Genomic DNA, 11,537 nt, shown 5'->3' with positions numbered 1-11,537 from the left:
GTCCTGAAAACTTTGCTGACTGAATAAAGTGTATTGGCTATATCACTTGTTGTTTGGAGTTCCGCCATACCTCTCAACTGTACAAATTTTTGCAGAATGTCCAGAATTTTGCTTCATATTTTTGGTGTGTTCTTCCTAAAATCTGTACCTTTCTGACAAATAGCTGAGGACTGAAGTCACTAATTAATGACAAACATTTGAGTTTAAGACTCCACATCCTTCAGAAAATTCATGCTAATGCAAAACCTATTATTCTATCAACTTTCTAAGTTTGTAAGAGCAATATTTAAAATCTGTCCTTATTTGCCCCCCATCATTTTAGGCTTTGTTCAGATTTTTTGCTCTAAGAGGTTGAGCGGTATGAGTTCCTCTTTTCTTGTAGCTGTTGGGAGTGTTTACCATTGAACCCCTACATGCAGCCTTGTCTTTTTTTGCTGTTTCTGTGTAGTTTTCTTCACGCTGAGGCTGTGCACTAAGTAGTTTGAATGTCTCAAGAATTCATTCCTGAAATGCAGCCAGGAATAAATATAGTACATCTATGAATCAGTGTTAGAATGAGATTTTAGTGATTCACTGTAATCCACTTCTACTAGATGTCACAAGTGCTTCAGTACAACTCTGGTATGATAACTTGAGTCTTAATGATGACTTTTTAAAGCAAGTCTTTATGCTGGAGAAGAAAATGTAATTTTATAAGCATCGTCATTAGTAATGGTTGAGTTTTCAAGTATATTTGGAATTGGGGGATGTCCAAGTATGTCTTTGCAACAACAACAAACTGAAAAACCAAACCAGCAAATGGAACAAGCAAGCACAATGTAGAAATCCACCACTTTAATAGTTCAAAAATCACAAGTTAAACAATATTCCACAAGTTAAGTGCTTTCTTCCCCAACTGCAAGGGACTTTATCAGAACAAATGAATGTAACATCTCAGCCATTTTTATGTACCCCACCCCCAATTAATCATGTTTAATTGTTTAATTTAAGAGAAAGCTTTAAAACATTGATGGTAAAACATGATGTAAACTCAACCTATACATGCGAAAAATGTATGCATAAATTAAAACACTATCCTAAAATACTTTTTAACTTTAAAATACTAGCTATGCTAGTCATTTCATTAATTCCTGGATACTCCACAGCATTTAAACGGAGCTGCCATTTCAGCTCACTGATGTCCAAATGTATATCTAGGCATTTTCCCTATACGTCTTTTTTAAGCTGTTGTATTACCAGGAAGTTAAAGGTGTGCTCTTTTTGGTCCTGCACATGCTTACTCAGGGCATTAGTTGACCTACTGTATATTAGGTTACCCAAATGCTCTCCAATTCTGTTCTTAAATTTTCTACAGGTTTTTCCTCTGTAAAATATGGGACATTACTGGCATTTTGTCATGTATATTACATTAACGCTGTTACAGTTAAAATGTCCTTTAATAAAAATGTTCCTGTTGTTCAACCTGAAAAGTCCTTCAGTCTCCATAATATAGGGGCAATAAACACAATTGTTGCACTTAAAATTACTTAGTTTTCTGTTACAACATTCAGATGCCAAATTTGTTTCCAAAATGTCCTTGAATGATCTATACTTCCTGTATACTAATCTGGGATTTTTATCCACTTTAAGTGCAACATTCGATTCAAATTGTAAAATATTCCAGATGTTTTTGGTAATGTTAAATATGATGTCTGCATCTTAGTTAAAAGTAATGACTAAACTAGCTTGAATGTCATCGTATTTACTTGACATTTCCCTATCTGGTGATGTCCTAGTTTTGTGTCCTAAAATGGGCTTGTAAATCCCATTGTCATGCATATTTTTTACTTCCATATAAATTTCATTCAATTTCATTCAATAGACTACTAGATTTTAAAAACAGGTAATATTTTTTCATGGGTGAAAGGTGTTACAACAATAAAAGTTAAAGCACAAACTGATATTTCGATGTATGAATTGGATGATATCAGTACACCTGATTCTTTTCAGCCGCATGCAAATTCTAATGAGTCTGCTAGAACTGAGGGGTGTGTTGAGAGGCATCACCACTTGGAATCTGGAGTGAATGAGATGACCCAATGGGTAGGAGCGTTTGAGCAGCGTACAACCAATTCTGTGACTATACATAAGCAAGATGAGGGTTTTCAAAGTTTGCAGAATCTTGTAAAACTGACTTTGCCAGAAAAAAATAGAAGTCAGAAGGAGAGAAGAATTGCAGGGAAGTGCAAGAAGAGGAAGAAATGAAAGACAAGATATGTGGGCCCTCAGACGCACAGCCATTCTATAAACAAAAGGTAGATAACCTTTCAGTTGTATTGAATTTGTCAAATGTGACTATGACTGATACAGATTTATTGCTCTTAAATAACGGTTTGCAGCTTATACTTTTTTCTACTAAATCTATTGTAGATGTATAAACTAACCTAAAGCTGTTTACAATAAATTTGAATTTAAAATTATTATTTCAGGAGAATACAAACTCAAGTCAATTATATAATCATTTAATGTGTTTGGTTCCTAATAGTTTTCATGTTATAATGGCTTTCCAAGATGTTTATGAGAAGCAAATATGTGAATTATATGCAGGGTCAAGTAGCCACAAATATTATAATATGTCAAAAGATGAGTATGACTCTTTGATTAGATTAAATGACAATCCAGATATTGTTATCAAACAAGCTGATAAAGATGGTGCTATTGTAGTTATGAACACAGTTGATTATAATGTATCTATGGAAAAGTTTCTTAATGATGCATTTAAGGTAATTGATAAAAATCCTATGGATATTATATCATTTGTTACTAATTTTATGCTTGGGTTACAGCTTCAAAATGAATTATCTTCAGAATTATATAACTTTATGTATGTTGCACACCCTATAGCAACTATACTTTATGGCCTACCTAAAATTCATAAGGACTTGCAACATCCCTCAATGAGACATAATGTTTCTAGCAAGGGTTGGGTGACTGAGCCAAGTAATGAATGCACACAGTTTATTTTTGCAACATTAGATATTAATTCTTTATTTACTGTTATATTGAATTATTATGGTGCCCAAGTGGTTAGAGAACATCTTTGCAAAAACAGTGTGCTCACAGGTAGGAAAATTGAAACTTTGTGTCATCTTTTAAAAATGGTATTAGATATTACTGTATTTTTTATTTGGTAAGTAGTTATATAATCAGGTTTCTGACATGGCAATGGGTGTTTCAGCAGCAAATACATATGTAAATATAGCATGTAGCCAATGGGATGATACTTATATTTTTGATCGTGCTGGATTATACGTGGGTAACATCTTACTTTCCTACACATTTTTGTGAATGATATATTCCTCATTTGGAATAATGATCAATTTAACAGAATATGTACAATTTTTGAAGTTCAAACTTACTTATTCTAGAATTGAAATTAATTTTTTTGGATATAACTGTGAAGAAAATAGGAGAGGAATTATCAACCAGTATTTTTTAGGCAGGAAGTACAAGCTAATACATCTTTACATAGGCAGAGTATGCATCCTAAACATGTGTATAAAGGCATTGAGAAGAGTCAGTTTTTGAGAGCTAGTATATTGACCACGGACCAGGAGGTGTATAATACGCAGGTGGAATTAATGAGAAAGGAGTCTGAAGATAGGCAGTATGAGGATGGTTTGTTAAACAAGATATTATCATATGTAAATAGTGAAAGACAAGTTAATGCAAAATCATATTGTTGAAATTTCCCATGAAAAGAGCTATAAATGAGAAATATGAAGAAATGATAGACAAAATACAAGAATATAACTCTAGAACTACTGGAGTTATTAATATTATTATGAATAACTGGGCTATTCTGAATGCCATGCCAGAGCTGAAACACTTTTATTGGAGATAATCAGAATTTCCATTTAAGAAATATACAAATTTGAAACAACGTTTATGTTATAAAGAAATGAGGTATATGAAATCTGGACTTAGTAGTAAGAAGGGTACATTTCCTTGCCACAGCTGTTGTTTTTGCAAGTATATATTAACTGATGTTAAGTTTATTCATTCTGTGAGTAAGTGAATATATGAATCTACTTACTTTGCAACAAGTAGTACAGACAATGTGGTTTATCAGACTACCTGCACTGCTTGCTCAAGTTTCTATGTAGGAAAATGTAATACGACATTAGACATGGGGTTAATATAAATTCTTTTGCAAGACACGTTAAGGAAATAGGTGCACAACACACATTTAAGTTTAGAGATATATAGAAGCAAACACCTGAAATAAGAGAGGGTGATATCATAAATGAGACAAAACTAGTAGAGTATAAAGGGTCTATATTACCATATCGAATGGTAATAATGCCAAACGCTCATATGAGTGAATATTCACAAGAACGAACTTGCTATTGTGGGGGGCTACCCCCCCACACCCCCCGCTAAATATATATTCCAACTCCGAGGTCACACTACAGTGAGAAAAGGGCAAATATTCCAATCCTCATTGTACCGTGACCCCAAAAACACAAGTTTGTTCTCGTCAATATTCGCTCATATGAACGTTTGGCATTATTACCATTCGATATGATAATATACACCCAAGTATAAATGGATTCTCATGTTACAAGCTGATAAGAAACTGGATATGAATTCATTTGTTAGCATAAAACCCATGTTAATAAAGAAACAAACAAAAATATGAGTTAACTTATTCTGGCTGCATCTTAGAAATGTTAATACATTTTAATATTGAGATTTTTAAATACTTTTTAATATTGTTCGCAGATATTTTCAATGTTGTTTTTCAGTGGTACTTATAATGTTATGGCATAATGAATGGAATATACAGTTTATGTTTATTTTCCATATATGTATTTTATAGGTATATCTTATGCATAATTTTATATGAGATGTGATACAATGCCATTTGATGTTTTTAGCTGTTATGTAGCTTTAAAGCACATGTGAAAAATATAAAGACACTTTTAGTAATGATTGGGTATCATAACCATGTGATGGTTTTTAAAAAGGGAGTGTTTGAGACTGTTTTTTGAATGAGCATTGAGAAAGGGTGCCACTGGGGATGCACAAGCCAGTGCATTTCTTTGTGCCAGTCCCAAGCCCGGATAAATGGGGAGGGTTACGTTAGGAAGGGCCTCCAGTGGAAAATCTCTGCCAAATAACATATGCGGACAATAATACAGATTCCATACTGGATCGGTTGAGGCCCAGGTTAACAATGACCACCACCAGTACTGTTATCCAACAGGGTGCTGGTGGAAATTGGGCTACTGTTGGCCGAAGGAGAAGAAGAGAGGGAAGGCATACCCGAAAGCAGGAAGAGAGGAGGAAGGTTAGGAGTGTAGTAGTGAGAGTAGGAACTTTGAATGTTAGCAGTATGACTGGTATAGGGAGAGAGCTAGGTGATATGATGGAGAGAAGGAAGGTTGATATATTGTGTGTGCAAGAGACCATATGGAAGGGGAGTAAGGCCAGGTGTATAGCAGGTGGGTTCAAATTGTTCTATCATGGTGTGAATGAGAGAAGAAATGGGGTAGGGGTTATCCTGGAGGAACAGTATGTCAAGAGTGTTTTGGAGGTGAAAAGAGTGTCAGAGTGATGTTTATGAAGCTGGAAATTGATGGTGTAATCATGAATGTTGTTAGTGCATATGCTCTGCACATTGAGTGTGTGATGGATGAGAAAGAGAAATTTTGGATTGAGTTGGATGAAGTGGTGGTGAGTGTACCCAAGTGTGAGAGACTGGTGATTGGAGTGGATTTCAATGAGCATGTTGGTGAAGGGAACAGAGGGGATGAGGAAGTGATGGACAGGTATGGTGTTAAGGAGAGGTATGCAGAAGATCAGTTGGTAGTGGATTTTGTGAAGGATGGACATGGCTGTGGTGAATACGTATTTTAAGAAGAAGAAGAAGGAGCATAGGGTGATCTACAAGAGTGGAGGAAGATGCACACAGGTGGATTATATCCTATGTAGGAGGGCCAGTCTGAAGGATATTGGAGACTATAAAGTAGTGACAGGGGAAAGTCTAGTTAGGCAGCATAGAATGGTGGTTTGTAGGATGATGGTGATCAAGAAGAGGAGGACAAGTGTGAGAGCAGTGCCAAGGACCAAATGGTGGAAGTTAAAAAGGGGTGATTGTGAGATGGAGTTCAAGGAAGAATTAAAACAAGCATGGGGGGACAGTGAAGAGTTACTGAATAACTGGGTAACTACAGCAGAGATGGTAAGGGAGACAGCTAGAAAGGTGCTTGGTGTGACATCTGGACAGAGGAAGGAGGACAAGGAGACTTGGTGGTGGAATGAGGAAGTACAGGAGAGTATACAGAGGAAGAGGCTTGCAAAGAAGTGGGATTGTCAGAGAGATGAAGAAAGTAGACAGGAGTATAAGGAGATGAGGAGCATGGCAAAGAGAGAGGTGGCGAAGGCTAAGGATAAGGCATATGGAGAGTTGTATGAAAGGTTGGACACTAAAGAAGGAGAAAAGGACCTGTACTGATTGGCTAGACAGAGGGACCAAGCTGGGAAAGATATGCAGCAGGTAAGGGTGATAAAGGATAGTGAGGGAAATGTAATCACAAGCGAGGAGAGTGTGTTGAGCAGATGGAAAGAGTACTTTGAGGGGCTGATGAAGGAAGAGAATGAGAGAGAGAGAGAGAGAGAGAGATGCTTGAATGGTGTGGGGATAGTGAATCAGGAAGTGAAACAGATTATCAAGGAAGAAGTAAGGACAGCTATGAAGAGGATGAAGAATGGAAAGGCTGTTGGTCCAGATGACATACCAGTGGAAGCATGGAGGTGCTTAGGAGAAATGGCAGTGGAGTTTTTAACCAGATTGTTTAATAATCTTGGAAAGTCAAAGGATGCCTGAGGAGTGGAGAAAAAGTGTTTTGGTGTCTATTTTGCTATCTATCAGTCACAGCTTGAAGTTATGGGAGAGAGTAGTGGAAGCTAGCTTAAGAAGCAGGTGATTAGTGATCAGCAGTATGGTTTTGTGCCAGGAGGGAACACTGCAGATGTGTTTGCTATGGGGATGTTGATGGAGGGGTGTGAAGATGGTCCGATGGAGTTGCGTTGTGTCTTTGTGGACTTGGAGAGTGTGTGGTGGGGTGTCTGGGGGGAGTTGTGGTGTTGCATGTGGGGGGGTCGGGAGCGGCGGAGAGGTATGTGGGAGTGGTGCAGGGTGTGTGCAGGGGTAGTGTGGTGGTGGTGGGCTCTGCAGTTGGAGTGGCAGGTGCATTTGGGGTGGAGGTGGGATTGCATTGAGGGTTGGCTCTGAGCCCTTTCTTGTTTGTGGTGGTGATGGACAGGTTGACGGGCGGGATCAGACATGAGGCCCCGTGGACTGTGGTGTTTGTGGATGGCATTGTCATCTGTGGTGAGAGTAGGTACCAGGTTGGGGAGGCCCTGGAGGGGGGTGTGTGCTCTGGAGCAGAGGAGAGTGAGGGTCAGCGGGACTGGGACAGAGTGTGTGTGTGTGGGTGAGAGGGAGGACGGGGGAGTAGTGAGGGTGCAAGGAGTGGAGTTGGTGAGGGTGGATGAGTTTGGGTACTTGAGATTAATGGTTCAGAGTGGTGGTGGGTGTGGAAAGGAAATGGAGAAGAGAGTGCAGGCAGGGTGGAATGGGTGGAGAAGAGTGTCGGGAGTTGTTTGTGGCAGACGGATACCTGTAGGAGTGGAAGGGGTTCTGCGGGAGGGTGGTGGGGCCAGCTGTGTTGTGTGGGTTGGAGACGGTGGCATTGGCGGGGTGGAGGGGTTCGAAGCTGGAGGTGGCAGAGCTGGGGATGTTGGGATTTGCACAGGGTGTGGCAGGGATGGACGAAATTTGGAGTCAGTATATTAGAGGGTCAGCTCAGGTTGGATGGTTTGGAGATAAATTCAGAGAGGTGAGATTGCGTTGGTTTGGATGTGTGCTGGGGAGAGATGCTTGGTGTGTTAGGAGAAGGGTGCTGGGGGTGGAGCTGCTGGGTGGGAGAGGAGGAGGAGGGCCTGGGGTGGGGTTTGTGGGTGTGGTGGGAGGGGACGTGCAGGTGGTTGGTGTGGTGGAGCGAGATGCAGAATGTGGGAAGAGATGGAGACAGATGATCCGCTGTGGCGACCCCCAATGGGAAAAGCCGAAAGAGAAGAAGATTGAGAAAGGGTGATGTGTATTTCCAAAATTACTTGGTGTTTGGAGTTGTGGGTTTTGTTGTGTAAAGTCAAAGATGCCTGTTCACTATAGAAAGGTATAAATTATAATACAAAAGTAAGCAGGTATATCACTGAACAGGTTTTTAGTGTTGCAATGTTATTTTATGTTCTCCCAGATATATAAACATATATCTAAATTCTTACAAACATTGGTAACCATTGCTATTAAACTTATTATTAGCGGTGATATTCATCCTAATCCAGGTCCACAAAGCAACACCACATCTCTCCCTAAAGTACTTGACATATCTAATCTTCCATGTATAGGCTCTGATTTGTTACATCCAAATTTGAACCTTAGAAGCATTGTCATTAAAGTCCAGGAACTGCATGTCACCCTATCGCATTACTCTCCTGATATTGCTGTCTTGACAGAAACTTGGTTGAAGGTATACATTTCTGATAATGAAATCACTCCACCAGGATACAGCATAATTATAGCAGACAGAAAGGGGAAAAGAGGTGAAGGGGTAACCATTTTATTTAAGAGAACCCTTATGCTGCTACCACTTAATCTTTATATATCTAACCTAAATAATATTGACCTCTTACTCACTGAACTACAGGTTAATCAAAACACGTTCATTACAATTATAGCTACCTATGTCCCACCTGGCAATAACATCTTTACAATAGAGAAATTCTGCAGTCTATATCAAAATCTGTAACTCAAGAAACTATCATTATGGGTGATTTTAATATAGACTGGACAACCTGTAATTCACAGAACCCTAGCAATCACATCAGCTTCTTTAGTTTCACACATTTTATTCAATCTCCTACAAGGATACACAAAAAATCTAACAGACAATCAATACTAGACTGGACATTAACCAATAAACCTTATCACTACCAGCATAGCAGCTGTTGCCTGACAGTCTCAGTGACCATATGTTAACCTACCTAGTAAGGTAATATGTCAATCCTATTAAACATACTGTTTTCTGCCAAATCCATAGTAAGAAGATCTTTAAACCTGAAGAACTAATTGGTACCCTAAAAAAATGTTGGACCTGTCCATTCTTAAGGACATGCCACTTGATGTCACAGTTGGACATTTCAATAATTTATATTCTCAACAGATTGGACCCTCCCTGGTTTGTTCAGTCTAAGGCCACATTTACACCATGGCTAACTAACAAAACAAGGAACCTCTTTAGGCAAAGAGACAAGTCCTAGCAAATTTGGCACTCCAGTAAAACCCAAAGCAATTGTGTAGCATTCCAACAAATTAGGAATAAGGCTAAGCATCAAATTAATCTCGACAAAAAAAAAAAACTTTTACCATAACTTACAACAGAACCACCAACATAACCCCAACATTTTGGAGCACTATTAATACCATTCTTCACCCAGGACAAACAGTAACTGCTCCATCCAACATACCACATTGCTCTGGTACCATAGCTGAAGAAGTTAATAAATACTTCACAGAACGTATACTATCTCTAACTAAAAGTAACAATATTGATCCACCACTAACTCCCAAACTTTTACACGTTAATCTTACATCCTTCTCTTTCCAGCCCATCCCTGCATCTGCCATAGAGAAACTACAAGAAACTCAAGCCCACTTTAATGACAGCTGATAAGCTACCAACTGAATACCTAAATCTGGAAGCTGAAGCCATATCCTATCCTGTGTCTATTCTTATCAACGGGTCTTTAGCAGAACAATATGTCCCAGTAATATGGAAAATTGCTCACATAATTCCTCTACACAAAGGTAGAAATTCCACAGAGATCACTAGTTAGAGACCCATTGCCATTCTCTCCCCATAGTCAAAACTGCTCAAAAGATGCACTCACAACTGCTCCAGTATCGTACCACCAATAATCTACTAGCAAACTCCCAACATGTTTTCAGGCCCATTCATAGTACTACAATAGCACTTTTCAATGTCACCAATATCATCAACCAACTCAGAAATAATGGTAAAATAGTCTCTGCAGTCTTTCTGGCCATGTCCAAAGCCTTTGATACATTCACCTACCCTACATTTTTATCTGCTCTTTCCTACCTGAAGCTAACCCCCTCTGTGCTCCAATGATTAAAAAAACTATTTAGTTGGCTGCCAATAATCTGTAAAATGGCAAAATGGCCTCTCAGCCCCCCCCCCCACTTGTCTCATTAGAAGTTCCACAGGGTTCAATTCTTGGGCCACTACGCTTTAGCATTTTTACAAATGACCTCACTACCCCTACCCCATCAGTCTCATTAATCCAATATACAGATGACTCAACACTTATATGTACTGCATATACCTCACAACACCTTCAAGACATAACCCAAAAGTCCTTCTTAGACACTGAACTATGGCTAACAAACCATCATCTCATACTTAACCCCAATAAAACAAAACTTATGATCTTCTAAACCACTAGATCCTCTCCCCCTCCAACCTCTTTCTTCATCACTGCTTGTAACAATACAATAATCACTCCTGCATCACAAACAAAACTACTAGGTGTCCTAATACCTAAGATTTGACCTACTTATATCACAAACAATTAAGAAAGTACATAAAAATGCATACTTTATATAGAAACAAAAAGTATCTAACTAATACCTCTAGGGTAGCCATTGCTAGAACTCACCTTCTGTCATCTCTTCTATACGCCTCCCCAATTCTCATCAAACTTAAAAAGACAGTCTTAAAGAAACTAGAAACTTGCTATAATAAAATAACTAAATTTGCCAGTAACTGTCCACATTATACCTACCATTGTCACACCTTAAAAATGGTCCTGGTTAGAACTACTGTAACCTTAATGCTATAATCAACTGACCATGGCACACAAACTATTGTACTAGTCTGACAAAACTCCTGCTTTACTAAACATCCTTCAACCATTTACTACAAATCAAAGCCTATGGTCAACAAATATTTCACTACTACAGGTGTCCAATTCCAATAACAAGGCAGGTGACTCCCTATTTTTCCACCAAGTAGCCAAACAATGGAACTCACTTCCTCATACCATTAGGACCACTATCTTTCTTAATGCTTCTTGACTTTGTTCCTGTTCTAGTCCAGACTAAGTTACTATATGAAGGCCTGCTCATGTTGATCCTTTTCCCCTAATGACTATTAAATCTTAGCTCTTTCTTGTTCACGCGTACATTACCTGCTTGCCATTAATCACCTTACGTACTCTTTTCAATTGTTATGATAGCCTGATGTACTGCTTACATTGTATATTTTCCTACTATAACAGAACTATTCATTGATCATATCGTATATATATATATATATATATATATATATATATATATCAGTTATAACAGCAAAGTAGTTATTTTATATATTGTCATATCTAGAGATTATAATTTATGTATTTGACAT

This window comes from Protopterus annectens, chromosome 1.part1 (assembly GCF_019279795.1).
Source record: "Protopterus annectens isolate FY-2018-M chromosome 1.part1, PAN1.0, whole genome shotgun sequence".
NCBI classification, from domain to species: Eukaryota; Metazoa; Chordata; order Ceratodontiformes; family Protopteridae; genus Protopterus; species Protopterus annectens.
This window is presented reverse-complemented; position numbering follows the sequence as displayed.